The sequence below is a fragment of the Triturus cristatus genome, chromosome 8, assembly GCF_964204655.1.
Source record: "Triturus cristatus chromosome 8, aTriCri1.1, whole genome shotgun sequence".
Lineage (NCBI taxonomy): Eukaryota > Metazoa > Chordata > Amphibia > Caudata > Salamandridae > Triturus > Triturus cristatus.
Window position 1 is genome coordinate 822,930,568 of NC_140591.1, and position 17,354 is coordinate 822,947,921.

The following is a 17,354-nucleotide window of genomic DNA, read 5'->3' on the forward strand; positions in this document are numbered from 1 at the left end:
ACTGAAATCAATTCCACTCCAGTCTATCCCACCCCAATTTATCCACCCACTCCACCCAACTCTAATCTACCCCACTACAAATCATGCCACTTCAATCTACCTCACTCTAACCCATTCTACTCCACAACACTCCACTCTAATCTACCCCAATCCACCACAACAATCTAATCTACTCCACTACAATCTACCCCACTCCTCTCCAATCTACCCCAGTGCACTCAATCTAACTCAATCAACCCAAACCCACTCCAATCTACCTCACTCCATCCCAACCTACCGCACTCCACTCAAATCTACCCCACTCTGCTCTAATCTACTCCAGTCCTCCCCACTCCACTTCAATGCACTCCAATCTACCCACACTCCAATCTGCCCCATCCACCCTACTCCAATGCACCCCAATCCAACCCACTCCACTCCAATCTACCCAAATCCACTCCAATCTACCCCATTCCACTCCAATCTACCACAGTCCAATTTTACCAACTCTATTCAAATCTACCCTACTCCACTTCAAACTCCTCTGCACTCTATCCGACTAATCTCCACTCTAATCTACCACACACTACCTCACGCCAATCTACCACAATCTAAATCTACCCCACTGCACTCCAATCTACCACACTCCAGTTAACCACTCTCCGCTTCACTCTACCCTAATCTACCCCACTCTACTTCACTCCAATCTACCCCACTCCAATCTAACCCACTCCACTCCAATCTAACCCACTCCACCCCAATCCATCCCACTCCAATCTACCGCAGCCGACTCCACCTCATTCTACCCTACTCCAATCTACCCCTCCCCAATCTATCCCACATCAATCTACCCCACTGCAATCTACCCCTATCTGCTCCACTCCAATCTACTCAACTCCAATCAACCCACTCTACTCTACCCCACTCTATCCCACTGCACTCCAATCTACCCCACGTCAATTCAATCTACCCTACCCCAAACTACCCCACTCCAATCCCCACTTCAATCCAATCTACCCAACGCTAATCCATCCAATTCAACCCACTCCACCCTAATCCACCCCACTCCATTCCAATCTACCACACTCTACTCTTCCCCAATCTGTTTTATACCCTCCAATGTTGACTCCACTCAAATCTATCCAACTCAACTCCACCCCAATCTACCCCCTCCACTCTACCCCAATGTACCCCACTCCAGTCTACCCATTCCAAGCCAGCCAATCTACCCCACTCCACCCCAATCTACCAGACTCCATTCCACACTACCCAATCTACCTATTCCACTTTACTACAATCTATCACAAGCCACCCAAATCTACCCCACTCCACCCCAATCCACCGCACTCCATCCCACTCCAATCTCCCCTACCCCATTCCCCCACAAGCTACTACAGCCAATCCACCCCACTCTAATCTACCCCAAAAGACTCCACTCTAATCTACTCCAACCCTAACCCAATCTACCCTACTCCACCCTACCCCACCCCATCACAATCTACCCCACACCACTCTATCCAACTCCACTCCAATCTACTCCACTCCAAATTACCCCATGCCACTCCAATCTACCCCACTCCAAACTATCCCATTTCCTTCTCACTCCAATCTACCCCACTTCTCTCCAATCTACCCTACCATAATCCACCCAATATACCCCACTCAAATCTACCACTCTGTCCCTAACCACTCTAATATACCTCATTCCACTCCAATCTACTCCTCTCCATTCCTATCTACTCAACTCCAATCTACCACACTCCTATCTTCCCCACTTCACTCAAATCTACCCCACTCCACTGCAATCCACTGTTCCCAAATCTATCACACTTCTTTATAATCTACCCCAATAGATCCCACTCCACACTACCCTGATCTACCCCACTCCAATCTACCCCATTCCAATCCAATGTACCTCACTTCACCCCAATCTACCCCAATTCAATCCATATCACTCCAATCTACTCCACTCCAATCTACCCCACTCAACGCCAATCTACCACACACTACGGCACCCAGTCTACCCCACCCAATCCCAATCTACCCCACACAAATCTACTCCACTTCACTCTACCCCAATCTACCCCACTCCAAACTATCCCAATATACCCCATTCCATTCCACCCTACTTTACACCACCCAACCATCCCCACTCCACTTCATTCCAATCTACCCAACTCCTTTGCAGTCTACCGCACTCCACTCCCATCTACTCCAATCCATCCCCCATACACTCTTCTTCAATTTACTCCACTCCACTCAAATCTACCCAATATATCCCACTACATTCTACCCCAATCCACCCGGTCTACCCTACTCCTATCTACCCCACTCCAATCTACCCCAATCTACTCCACTCCAATTTATTCCATTCCACCCCAATCTACCCTATTCCCCCAAATCAATCTTCTCCACTCCAATCTACCACATTAATCTACCCAACTCCTCCACTCCAGTCTACCCCAATCCAATCTACTCCAATCGACCCCACTCATTCTACTCCACTCTACCCCCATTCAACTGTGTGCCAATCAAACCCACTCATCTCTACCCCAATCTACCACTCTACCCAATTCCACTCTCCCCAATCTACTTCACTCTAATCTACTCTTTCTAATCACTATAATCTACCCCACCCCATTCTACGCCACTATCTTTTAGCCATGCTGAACAGCAGTCATACTGGTGTACATAATGGCTAAAACATATTGCCAAAGCCAATAGCTCTTGCATAGGCAAGACCTATTGGCTTTGCCAATGTGTGTTACTGTTAATTTTCCTGATATTAAAAAAACACATTGCCTGCAGAAAGCTCAAATCCATGCATCCTTTCATACCTTGCAAAACATGTGTACGGCATGTCTTTACATTGCAAGTTCAAAACTGCCCCTAAGAGCAAACTGTTATAACCTGATTTCTTGTAATGCATCCTTTCCCTGGTCACACATTCCCTGCTGCTCAGGCAATGTGAATGTGATGTGTTTGTGGAATGTTAGAAAGCCTGGTGAGGTAGTGGAATGCTGGAGTGCCTGGTGGAGTGGAGAGAGAGACAGTTAGAGTGAGTGGGCTGAGCAGCAAGGATGGTGCTCCTGGTGGGGCTTAACTCCATATCTTCTACTTACTTATCTTATCTAAACATGCCCTGTAACTAATCTTAAATAAACCTCTTACTTATTACCTACCTTCAGCGACGGCCCGTATAGGGCGTGTTACCGGGGCGGTGACGTGGGGCAGAGGAGGGGCAGGGTGGGGGGTTGCAAAATGCGGCATACGGCCGATTGCAGGTAAGTGACGAAAAAAAAAATCGAATTTCGTTGCGCGCGCAGCATCGCCAAATGTGATGCAGCGCGCTCAACAAAATTTGTTTTCTTTATTTTTTTCGTAACTTACCTGCAATCGGCGTATGCCGCATTTTGCAACCCCTCACCCTGCCCTTCCTCTGCCCCACGTCACCGCCCCGGTAACATGCCCTATACGGGCCGTCGCTGCCTACCTTATGGCTACCTCTGGACTTCTTTTGGATTACATCACAAACAAGGACCACTTTTTTAGCTACCTAATTCACTAATAGGGGGCACTTTTATTTTGGTACCCGGGCCTATTTTCTGTCCCAGTCCGCCCCTGTATCACGGAATATGTACAGCATGTCCAGCAGCAGTGCAAGCTTCCATAACACAAAACAAAAACGTTTCTGGGTAAGTCAAAGTAGTAGTCTAGGCGTTCTTACATTACAACAAGATTCAACACGTTCAGTCAGTCCAGCACCAAGATTCTGTGTGTGAGAGAAATAAGCATCGGCGACGGCTCCCCACGAGCTACCGCTTAATTATTTTATTTGTGCCGACGAAAATGTTTTCGGCATTCCGCGATCAACTGACACGTGTATAGCACACAATCTGCCATTTATTAAAGCACTATAAATCACTGCACAGGGTCTCGGTAGTCCGGGGTCAAATAACGAAAAAGTTTCCATCGCCGACCTCAGCCTGCTTTATAGTTTTACAAAAGTATGCGATCGGTAGAGCGAGCATGTCAGTTTTAATGGTTGCAAGGCTTTTTTATTTTAACAAATGCTAGAATGATTGGCATGGCCAAATCTTGATTTACGAATGGAAAGGGACAGCGAAGAGGTAGATGGAGGAAGTGGTGGTTTCCCTTCCGCCTGGCTAGATGACATGAACCAACTCCCACATAAGACCTTGAAATACGGATGTATTGTTTTTTTTTTTTTTTTTTTTTTTTTTTTTTTAAAGGGTAAAGGAAGAAATTAACAAGTACTATTGTGCAACCAACACATTCTCGGAAGGCGCATGAAGTAACAACCAGTACTCAAGTAACCACGCATGAGCCATGCTTCTAAACCTACATTCATATTATGCCTAGGATAAAGTAAAAAGCGACAGAATTACAACTTTCTGTATGGAAAAAATAACGCTAAGTTTTATTAGTTGGTACTAAAAGCACTACCAGTCCGAAAAAAGGTATAAAAAGTGTCTAACCTTCCTTCAAAATAATCAAACTGATTATAATGTACATACAGCGCTGTAGAAAATTCAGATATACGTAAACACGCGATTTGAAAAAATATCGGTGCCCATATCGTGCCGTTTTAAACATCCTAAGGCTTCATCTACCTTAAGGTCTTAAAAATGGACCCTGAGGAAGATGCGATGATAACTTACCCGGTTACCGTGGCGAACGATGTTGGGGCTCGTGCACAACACGCCCTTGCTGGCGCTTCCTCTGCAGTGCGGTCACCGCCTTTCACTTCTCTTGCCTCCTATATAACGCGATGCAACGTTTCCTTCCGAGGCGTGGTTCACTTCGCGGCGTCACCTTGCGCTTGATCAATGAGCGAACACGTGCGATTGTCTATTTTTTTCACCACAACGGTTTCTGGAGAAATAGAATAACATATGCAACCGAAGATTTGCTAAACGTAAATGAGGGCGAATGGTAAAGGATTCACTGTTTCCGTGGGTAGTACCACAACTATTGCAACCCATACCAGGTGATTCCGCCAGTTCATCAGGACAATGTCACTCAGTGTGGTCTGTGGTTTCCGCCCAGAAGTCAGATATCCTGAGCTGCACGATGGTTACAAAGGCTGAGCCATCACCCCAAAGCCACAGAATTTTCTTTTTTTGGGGAAAAAACTGGGCAGCTCCCCCGCTAAGTCGGAGGACCGCCGCCCCACTGCTCTCACAGCGGGAAAATAAAATGATAATAACATAGTTGTTATCATTTTATTTTTCGGAGGTTCGGGCAGGGCAAGAGGCAGAGGGAGGAGTGGATTGCATACTCCAACTGCGCATAACTGTTTGCCTAGCCTTCTTGGGCCGGCCAAACAGTCACGCGCAAGTTGCATGTTCCTCACCAGGCTGTAATGGACAGCCTGGTGAGGAACATGGCCAGCCTCCCATTCCCCGTTTGAGCATTTAACCCAGGGCACGAGTCGGGGGTACACGCGGGTGGACAGCGTCCACCCACTTTTTTCACAGGGTGGACCCCGTCCACCCTGCCAAGAAGTTGGGTTATATAGCACATACTACCCCTGAGGAGGCATTGTAATAATTTAAATATCACTATTTTTTCTTTTAAAGCACTATGGTTAGAGGAAGTTTACGATGACAAAAGGCAACATTGTGTTATGTGTAACTTACAAAAGTGTAAATCTTCTGCCGAAATCAAGAGAGTTTCCCTGTATACTTGAAATGTGCTCAAATGTACTCACGATAGACATGTTAAACATATATGTGAGGGCTTAGGATCTGATGTCACTTCTTGTGATGCCACTTTCTGTGATGTCACGAGCTGTGATGTCACACGCAGCGATGTCGCACGCCATGATGCCACTTGCATACTGATTAATTAGGTTAGTCCCCCCACTTCTTTTTCTAGGACTTGTGCCATGACCGAACCACAGTGCTCAAGCCAATAACACTAGTAGTAGAATTGCATAAGCTCAGTCACAAGTCTTCAATGGGTCGGAAATTTGAGCCAGTCTAAACCACACTTCGGGAAAATAACTGGACATAGGGAATATTGTTGAGAGTTTACAAGAAAGTTCGAAGCCATCTGTCCTGCTCAGCCAGAGCAAATAATAAGTTAAAATCGATAGAGTCCATCTGCAACCCCTCTTTGTTTCCATCTTTGTTAGGAATCCATTGTATTTGTTTCAATCTCGGCAGGAATTCACATGGTACCCACTGCAACAGTCGATAAAAATCCCATGTGTGCATGGGAACATGTCTTGGTCACATGTTCAGGCTAGAGCACAATAGTCCATTACTCATCCACAGAGTTCTCATGTGCTCAAAGTCAAATTCCTTTCTCAGGCATGTATCTACCGCTGGTCAAGAAATGTATCTATTCTAAAGTAGCAATGCATGAGAACACCTGCAAGAAAAGCAAGTCAGCAAAAATACAGGAGCACAGCAAATTATTAAACAAAATACAGACCTTTAGATTAAAAAGCTAACTTAAGACATTAAATCAATGATGCATATTTAATATACTTGTGCACTTTTACACATATACGGATAAAATATTTCTTTATTACTTTTAGTTCATGTTGCATAAATCATAAAATAATCAGTGAAATTACACAAAAATGTCATCTTTTCAATGTAGCACATGTTATAACTGTAAATCCTTTTACTTGCAATTAAGTATATACGTGTTATTATTACATGTCAGTCACTTTATTAATCAACACCAAATGATTATTTCTAATTGAATTATATTAAACGCATCCCTTAAGTAGTGAAGACGGTTCCTAAATTAAACATCTAAAGTATTCTTTTCACATTAGTAAAAATTCTATATCAGAACTGTAGATTCTACAGTAAAGACTCTGCAACAGCAGTACCGCATACAACATGTGCATGATTCATTATGACATGTACGGCTCATATGCAAAGTGCTCTTTCATTTTGTGTGTCAGGTATCATTTGCATTTAGGTTTTAGAGACCTGAAAGAGTGGACAACTTTGCGCTGCACCAATCCTCCCTCTGATGGTGAATCAAGACATCACATGAATGTCTTAGTTGTCTTCCTCATTTTCCTTCTTGAATCCTCTGGAAATTTCCTGTTATCATAAAGCTTACTCTGTCTCTCTTCTAGTTCTACATCTGATCTCTTTCTTCTCACTCCCTTTTTCACTTGTGCACATCTGTACACTTTCAAAATCACAAACAAAAGCAATCCACAAAGAGAAATTATCGCTAAGGGTCTCAAGATACTTCCAATTCCTAGATTACCAAACCATCTGCTTATAGTAGAAAATCCATTCCCTATTGCTTCCCAAGCACCTGTTGCTTTTAACCCTTTCAAATCTTTCTTCAGTTCAGTGATGTTGCTCATTTATTTCTTTAGGTCTTTACTCTCGTCTGGGATGTAAGTACAACATTGTTGAACTTTTAACATCCAGCAGACTCAGCCGTCCTTTGCGAGAAGGACATCAAGAGCAACTCTATTCTGCAAAACCATGGATCGTATGGCAATCATCTATGTGTCAATACCCATGAATCCTCCAGCTGTACTAGTAGCCAATTTGTCAACAACAGTAGAAAGCTTTCTAATCTTGTGTTAATTGAGTAGCACTCATACAGTTGGAATCAAGGCACCAAAAATGTCTCCTACTGTTTCACCAATACTAGCTCTCCTTTAGCTTCTCACATGTTTTCCCTTGTTAAATCATTAATTTGGTTCACAAGATACATTTTTGGAAAAACGACTCCTAAATAGCATGTCCCATACCATCGCTTGGGTAGCCTGTAAAATGCACTCTTCCCATAAGTATAGTAAACTTCAGGGAACACAGGCTCTCCTCCATCCAAATATAAACCCCAATTTCCTTGAACCTCAAATGTGTGATCAAATGCACTCGTTCCTACAAAATTTGTGTCAGTTGTGGATTTTCTAATGGGAATACATAATCTCCCTTTATGTTGTCAATCTAGAGCAAGTGCAACCATGTTTCCCATTATTCTATGTTCGCTCTCTTCCTTTGCTCAGGTTGGAACTTTTGAATGATTAGTAGCTTTAGCTAAAAGATTGCTCTTTCTATCCTCTACAGAGTCAATTAATTTCTTTTCTACACTGGTTAAAGAAGAGTTTCAATTGTGTCAGTGTGCCTAAGCACTGTCCAGTGACATAACAGGTCTGAAGAAATGTCCCTTAAATTGAGCATTTGTAGCATCCTGCTGTCTATTCAAGTGCTTCAGGACAGGAACTTCTGAAAGAACTAAATCTTTTTTTGAGTAATATTATTGGAAATGACCTTATCCATACAATAGACTCAGCAATAAACTACAAGTAACTCAATATGCCAAGGGAAGTTGGTGGTAGGTGATTCCCTCAGCAACTGATGCAGGTAATTGCATGTATACATAGCAATCAGTAGCATCTATAGTGTCGACATATCCATATAGCAGCTTTGTGTACACACTTGGTGAGTAATCTCCTCTAGAAGCAACTATGTGCAAGACTTTCTCATCTAATGCAGATAAGCTTTTACTTGTAGGATTAGGCTTTTGAGGTGTATGTGTGGACTTAAGCTTTTCATCATGTCAGTAGTGTGGCAATCTCAAAATTATAAGCAAAACAACTAGTACTATGGTGGCAATAGCAAATACTCCTTCACATACGTGTATACATCTAAGGGATTTTGCAAGCGGCTCCATGAGTTTACTAGTGACTGACCGTTAGCTTAGAAGATTGCAGCACAATAGATTTTTGCAGTTAGTTCTCACTTGCACCAGCAGCAAAGCACAGTTCAAATGTCTCCTTCCAAAGTTTAAATTGCAACTTAGTAAATGCACAGTTCAAATTCACTGATGATCACTTCCAGAACAATCTGAGTCAGTCTGTCTAGTGGCAATGCAATTTCAAATCTCAGTTCAGCAACAAAGTTCAATTCAAGGGGTTTCAGGTGGATGCGAATTGTTAACCCCTTCGCTGCCAGGCCTTTTCCCCCTCCTGTGCCACGTCCTGTTTTGGCTATTTGGGGTAGTGCGCGCTGAGGCCCCTGTAACTTTTTGACCACATAAGGTATCAACGCCAAATTTGCGTCCTTTTCTTCCAACATCATGGGGATTCTAAAGGCACTCAGGATTTGTGGATTCCCCTGGAGGAGTCACAGAAATGAGCCAAAATACAGCAAAATTTAGTTTTTTGGGGGAAAATGGGAAAAACGGGCTGCAAATGAAAGCATCTGGGTTTATCCCTGCAGATGTTATCAAATAAGGGTTTGTGGGGCTGAAATCACCATTTCCCAGCTTTTAGGGGATACCAGACTTTTGTCAGAAACCCAACATTTTTTACACAGTTTTGGCATTTTTCTGGGACATAGCCTTTTTTTTCTATTTTTTGTGCTTTCGACCTCCTTCCAGTTAATGGTAGAAATGGGTACAAAAGCAATAATGGATCCTGGAAAGCTATACATTTTAGAGAAGTAGACAAAATTCTGAATTCTGCAAGGGGTCATTTGTGTAGATCCATCGAGGTTTCTTTAGAGAAACTGAAGTACTGGGGTATTTAGGACCCCAGCGGTGCCAGGGGTAGCACCCTATGACTTCGAGTTCTTCCTGTCTTGGACCACAGAAACACAGAGTCTTGCGGTGGCGTCAAAGATCGTTTTATTATTGACTGCAGCCAGTAACAGCAATCCTAGAAGTACACACGGGTATGTTCTCAGGAGACTGCTCAAAGTTACAAAACCAGTCTTCTCCTTATATACAAAATAGCATGCTTCAGGCACACATTCCTTGTTTTACGATATGGTCATTCATATGTATTCATTACAAACGAAAAGGCAGAGTCATGATGACCATCCCACACTCCTGTTCAGCCAGCCCACAATTATTTACCCAGCAAGGCTCAGATCCCTCATCGGATATCAGCAGACCCCAATAAACACGGGCACCTCCTCCTCGTAAAACAGACCATAAAGCAGGAAGCAGAGTCAGGTGTGAAAGAGATTAGTTGGGGGCTTGTGTGGGATGAAAGGCTTTATGGTGTGTCAAACCCTGATGCTAATCACAGGTGGCCGTAGGAAGGGGAGCTCGTGAGACCGGACTGACCTCGGGCGGTGGAGCCAGTTCGCACAGGTCACAGAGAAGTCAAAAGAAGGTACATGTGTTCTGAAGGCCTGTGCATGTCCTTAATGTGCAGCCTATGTGAGGGCAACCATAAGATGGCTACCGGTCTAAAATGGAACCCACAAAGTCAATGTGTAATATCGTATACAAAGTACATTTATCGATGAAACGTTATGCAAAACACTTGTACATACCGCATTGGCCATTCGCGGTTCGCTGATACCGAAATAGGCAGGGTAGGGCCATGCCTCCTACGTGGTCCCAAAATTCAAAGTACCACAGACCCTCCTTTTGCCCTTACATAGGCAATAACTATACTCATATTAATCCGAGTCCAGATCTATATTCATAAGGTCATGGAGTTGTTGCTGTAGCATCATCCTATTGCTTAGCTCGTTCCTTGTTACAGGTTTCCTTATACACGATGTAGCACAGAGGCCACATACTGTAGGAGCACACTGTACACACAGACAGAACAGGAAAAAAATGGCTAAGATCATTCCAATGACCAACAGAATCTTCCATCCCCAGGCAGATATCAGTTCCCAGAACCACCCCATCAGTGACCAATCTCCTTTATCCACATGGATAGATTCAGATATTTTATGCAGTTTGGAGATGGCTTGATAAACTGTTGGAGCGTTATCTGGTATGAAAATGCAACAGCTAGATTGGATGACCTTACATACCCCACCATGGTCTGCAAGTATGACGTCTAGAACCATACGGTTCTGCAAAGTCATGAGGCGATCCGCTTGGAGCTCAACTGTCAAATTACCAAGGGCACCAGCCGTTACATTAACAGTGGATTCAACCACACGAGTCAGTTGTCTCAGGTTCCTACTATTGACCATCGGTCCCCAAAATGGCAGGAAACCCTAAAAGAAGTCTCCCGCTTCCTGACCGGCAGTATCCTCCTGACTAACAACGCCTCTCACAACTCTGGTCTTGTGATAATCAGAGGCAGCAGTAAATGTTGGTGGTAGCAAGTTTGCAATATAACATGTGCCCTAGAAATCCGGGGGCAACCATGTATATGCTCGGTCATTGCAGACAAAATATGTACCCTTGGCAGCCAAAAACGCAGGGGAAAATTGTGATGGAAAAGTGTACGTTTCAGTACAGTCACTTTTCCCCAGTTGAGCTCTTGGATTCTGACCATTACCTTGTAAACAGAACCGACCCATGTGGGGTACGACCCAAATCGGGGATGAAATTTGGCGCTGCTTTTCGCCCAGACTAATGCTATACCCCGTCGCGTTCCAACCTACATAAGCTCGCAATTCATCCTTGGGAATAGATGAGTATGCGTCGATATCTCTGCTCATATCAGCAACTCCTTTCATTAAGGCCTTATTGTTTGTGCTAGGTCTGATGGAACGCGGTTGTCGCGGGGAGTAGGCATCTAATGCAAAAAGAAACATAGTCTGGAATGCCCATGATGATCCATTATAGCTAAACGGCAGCACTAGATATGGGAAACCCTTATTAATGGTATGTGGCATTAAACCACACACCCAGCAATTGGTTGTATTCATAACTAGTTGGTGCTGGTGCAGGAGTTGAATAAACGAGTTGTTTACAAACTCAGACCGTCTAGCTTGTTCGTGTTCAGGCAGAGGGTGGAAAGAGTGTAAGGAGACAGTAGGAGGAGGTATAGGCTGTACAGTGGGTGCAAATGGCACTTGAGAGGACAAGAATACATATCCCACAGTAAACACCATCATACTAACTAGTGCAAACAGACATAATAATACAAAACGTTTGCTCTTCATTATTTTACATATTTTTTTCTTAAAGTTCATTTCCTCAGCGGGTCTCTCCATCTTGAAAAACTCCATCCTCTAATCGTGCTGTTCGCGGCGGGTGAGTTTCTTCTGCTTAGGAATACACCTGTCAGTCCAGGGAACGCCCCAGACTAACCAGAACCGTTGACCTAACGTCTCCGGCTTGTACCCCAAAGTCTTGGCACCGCGACCCTACAGCTGAACCCGGATGGTGGTTCGAAAAAGAAAAACCAAAAATAAGAAAGTTTCTCAGATGAGAGAGAGCTGTACTGTCAAAAATATCAAAGAAAAATAATTTTTATTTCTCCATAGTTCTAGGCCTCAAGTTATAGCGTTCTCGTCCGGGTACTGTCTGATCTTGAAACAAAAGTTCAGGCTCTGTAGTATCCAATCGGATTGACGGTGGCACAGCTTCTTGCAGAATATTGTCACTGTCTTGCTCAGAGCTTGTTCCTTTCACACGCGCATCGCTATAAGGCAGAAAACGAGGCACGGTCTCAGTTTCAGAATCAGCGATCCCCTCCTGGACCCACCGGTCATATGGCAAAGGCAAAGGGACTCTTTTACAGTGGACGCCGTGGATCCAGTTCTTCTTTCCTTTCACTCGAACAGCCGATCTTGTAGAAAGAAGGACGAGATGGGGGCCAGTCCAACGGGGCTCATCATTCTTTGCCCGTTGAAAATTCTTCACCAGCACCCACGTTCCAGGATCGATGGGATGTCCTGGAGCTTCAGAGGCCTGAGGCAGAGTATCGTGCACCTGTTGGTGTAAAACACGCAATTTAGCCGTCAATTCATACAGATAGTCAAGCAGTATTGGATGTTCGATTTCGCTGAATTTTGTGGGCCTTGGCACTCCCCATATGTTGGCCGGGCGGCCAAACACTATCTCATACGGACTAAGTCCCATTCGTGAGTGCACAGTCATTCTGGTTGACAGGAGTGCTAAAGGCAGAGCGTCAGGCCATTTAAGACCAGAGCTCGCCTGGATCTTAGCCAATTTAAGTTTTAAGGTGCCGTTATAGCACTCTACTAATCCAGCTGATTGGGGGTGATTTGCAGCGTGAAATTTCTGCTGAATCCCTAGCCCCTCACATACTTCTTTCATCACTCGACCCACAAATTCACTCCCATTATCACTCCAGACCATTCTCGGCATTCCAAACTTAAGAAAAAATTCTTTGACAAGGGCTTTAGCTGTGGACAAGGCAGTATTGTCTTTTAAGGGGTATGCTTCTATCCACTTTGAGAAGGCACGGACAACAACGAGTACATATTTTAAATTGTTGCACCTTTCCATGTGGATGAAATCTAGCTGCAAAACCTCGAACGGATACGTTGGAGGTGCAAAATGACCAGCTGGAGTTGGGGTTCCCCTACCAGGATTGTATTTCAGACACACCATGCAATTCTTGACCACATTCTCTGCACATTTGGGAATTCCGGCATTTTGCCATACTGGAGCCAACAACTTGCAAATCCCTTTTACACTAATATGGGCCATTCCATGAGCCATCATCACCACTGCAAGCACATACGCATCGGGTAACAACCAACGCTGATGTTCTGACAAATCGACCCAACAACCTTTTTCATCCAATTTACCCGTACTTTCTCTCCACTTACTCAATTCTTTCTCTGTGGCTTCAGCTTGAAGGGACTTCACGCTCTCTATCGTGTCTTCACACATTCGAACATCACCAACCCATCTTGCAGGGCCTGCAACATACATTCGATTATTTACATTCTTTGCTGTTTCTTTCGCAACTTCATCAGCAAATGCATTACCACGACCGACATCATCTGTAACTTTCTTGTGTGCACTGCATTTTACAATCGCAACTTGTAGCGGCAAGGTCAGTGACTCAAGGAGATCATTCACCAACTGACCATTCTGAATTTTGGTTCCATGCGAAGTCAGGAATCCACGTTCTTTCCACAAGCGCCCAAAACTATGGGCCACGCCAAAAGCGTACTGACTGTCAGTGTATATGTTCACTTTCATACCTTTCGACAACACACATGCTCTCGTAAGTGCAATTAGCTCTGCTGCTTGAGCCGAGTTATGTGGTATACGTGCGGTTTCAACAACAGTGTGCAAAGTCGTGACAGCATATGCAGCAGTCGTATCACCATTCGGAAGCTTGAAGCATGAACCATCCACCCATAAGGTACCATCACACTCAGTCAAGGCAGTATCTTTAAGATCCACTCTCCCTTTTGTTTCCTCTTCTGTTCTGAACAGACAATCATGCTGTTCAATCTCATCTGTGTCTGCTGCAATCAGCAATAAAGTAGCTGGATTCAATGTGTTGCATCTTTTTATGTGTACATGACTCGCTAAAAGTGTCAGCTCATAACCTGACAATCGAGCACTAGTTAAGTGCTGTGTCTTGGTCCTGTTCAACAACGTGTCCACTGCGTGCGGAACCATCACAATTAACGTGTTATTCATTACTAACCCAGCAGACTGTCGAATAGAGACAGCTGCTGCCGCTGTGGCTCTCAAACAACTTGGCAAGGCCTTAGCTACCGGATCGAAGGTCGATGAAAAATACGCACATGGGCGCTGTTTATCTCCAAAAGACTGTGTCAACACTGACAATGCACAACCTTCTTTCTCGTGAACATACAATGTAAAAGGCTTGCTGTAGTCGGGAGTGCCCAACACAGGAGCTGAACATAATGCCTCACGCAATTCAGAAAAACTTTTCTGACACTCTTCAGACCATGTGACGAGATTCGGTGTATCTTTACATGTCAATGCTATTAAAGGTTTTGCCAGCAAAGAAAAACTCGGGATCCACTGCCTACAGTAGGAAGTAATACCCAAGAAAGCACGCACTTCTCTCTGTGTTCTTGGCACGCTCAATTTTGCAATGGCCTGAATTCTTTCTGGGGTCAGTTTCCTTCCCTCCTTTGAGAAGAGATGACCTAAGTAGGTCACTTCTTGTCGACAATATTGCAGTTTTGAGAGAGACACTTTGTGATGGAAGGCAGACAAATGACGCAACAATGACACCGTAGCTTCTTTACAAATCTCCGCAGTATCCGCGGTGATTAGTAAATCGTCAACATACTGGATAAGGGTGGCACTACTAGGTAAAACAATTGCATCAAGCTGTGCTTTTAAAGCTTGGCTGTATATTGATGGGCTTTCACAGTAGCCTTGAGGAGCGCGTTTAAAACGGAAGCTACGACCTCCTAGGCTAAAACCAAAAATGTCCCTACTTTCCTCTGCAATCGGGATGCTAAAGAAAGCATTCTTTAAATCAATCACTGAGAACCAAGCAGCGGAAGCTGGAATCATAGTCAATAAAGCAGTTATATCAGGGACAACTGGAAACTGTGGCACAACAATCTTATTTACCTCACTAAGATCAATTACAAATCTGTAAACAGGTGGCTGTGAAGGGTCAGTACGTTTTAAAACAGGCAAAACAGGGCTATTGCAAACGTTACCTCTTGTCTCTTCAATTACATCCTTTTCAATCAGATCATAGATAATCGCTAGCAACGCTTTTTCACCTTCATTAGAGATCTTGTACTGGGGAATGCGTGGCAATTTAACATTGGCTTTCAAAGTTACCACGTATGGCGGTATTTCCAAAAGCCTACATCATTAAGACCAGAAGCCCAAAGAGCATCCGGAAGAGACAACAATTCAGCTGGCAGTTCATTCCTTGACAAATACATTGGAGAAATCACTTCCCTACCAAGTGTAAGTTGTACTCCCGAGGGGGAACAATATAATGTCGCATGTAATCTCTTCAACAAATCTAATCCTAACAGGTTTTCACCACAACTTGTCGTTAGGATAAGGGGTGCTTTCAGCTCACAAGGTCCAACAGAAAGGGGCATAGGACTAGAGATCGGGTTCCTAACCGGGGCGCCAGAAAAACCTACTGAAACATTCGTGTCGCCAGACAAAGGTGCGCCAGGGAGTTTTGAATGCATAATTGAACTTTTTGCAGCACCAGTATCCAACAGAAAAGGTTCTGTCACACCCACTGTAGTCACCTTGACATACGGTCCACTCTGATCCACTGGTACTGAAACAACTCCCTCTCTTTGTCTACGGCTATCCTAGTAATCATTACTTTCTACATTTTCATCCTCTGCATAATAGTCATTGTTATAGTACTGAGCTGTCCTACCAGTTGCATTGGCTTGCTGATCAAAACTATTAATCGTATTTTGAGATGGAAGAGGACGCGCGTTCTGGGGAACATTCCCGCGTCCCCTACCTCTAGGAGCTTGCTGACCACCTCTACCTCTGGTGCTAAAAGCGCCATTAGCGCACTGTAACAGAATAGGACAACTATACTTGAAATGACCCTCTTCCTTGCAATATGAACATTGATTAGGGCCTACAGGAACACGTGGTTGAGAATACTCGTACCTTTGCACGTTTCTCTGAAACTGTGGCTGTTGCTGATAATTACTCTGGCCACCACGTGGCGGGTAAGCTTGCTGTAAAAGAACCTTCGTTTTTAACTCCTTCGTTTTCTTGTCTGCTTTATCTTTCTCATCCTTATCTCTATTTTCGTAATACTGTGCAGTAGCCAGTATTTGTGCTGATGAGGAAACAGCCCAAGAACTCTCTGAATCTTTTAACTTCTTACACAACTCGGGAAGCAAATTATGTACAAATTTATCAACAAATAATCATTGACCACCTTCCGTACTCATATCTTGACCACTGTGGTCGATAAACGTTTCCTCAAACCTGGTGAAGAAATCAGACACTGTTTCATCTTTCTTCTGCTTACACGCAGACAATTTATCCCAATTCACACGCATCGCGGGCATTAAAGTCTTCATGTAAGCAATGATTCTAGCAGGGAGTTCTGCTACCAAAGGGTCAGGCTTGACACCACCATCTTGTCCATCATTAGCAATAATAATATTAGCCCATGTGTCACCTAACTCTGCAGCATGATCTGCATTACGAATCAATCAAAAAAGAACATTTCCAAACAACATATCTATGTCAGCTAGATTCATGATACATGATTCTGCCATCTGTGATAACTCCTTATAATATCCTGCCGGGTTTTTACGGGGATCAGGCAATGTCTGTTTAAGCGCTATTACTTCAGATCGTTTCCAAGGGACATGTACCCAAACACGCTGAAAATGAGCTGGAGCAGCAGCAATACCGAGACCGTCATCAGCCGCAACGGCTTCCTTCCATACCGGAGGGACTTCTCTCATAGGGTATTGTCGCACTTTTCCCTTTTTCCCTACAGCGAACTCTTGTTCGAACAGTGACTGATGACAATCCCCATTCCTGAAGGACAACAATGTCGTAACTGCTCTATCAACGTTGGGGCCCACAATCGTGCCTTTGTCAAATTCAAACCGTAAGCGACACAAAACCTGCGGGCTTGAGTCTAGACCATGATCTTCCAATTCCTCACCGAGGAATTCACACATCTTATCAAAAACATATCTTTGCTTTGGTGCTTCCCATTGACGAAA

General features: G+C 44.1%; 1 protein-coding gene across 3 annotated transcripts in view; it reads right to left on the minus strand.

Annotated features, from left to right (window-relative positions):
- Positions 1 to 4,731, minus strand: part of LOC146805131 (P2Y purinoceptor 8-like) — a 408,946-nt gene extending 404,215 nt beyond the window's left edge. Inside the window, exon 1 of one of the 3 annotated variants that reach the window (XR_014967793.1) lies at positions 4,662 to 4,731. The gene's annotated coding sequence lies outside the window, so the exon portion shown is untranslated. The remainder of the gene's footprint in view (positions 1 to 4,661) is intronic. The other 2 variants (XM_085622281.1, XM_085622280.1) reach the window with 2 other exon arrangements.
- Positions 4,732 to 17,354: the final 12,623 nt, after the last annotated feature.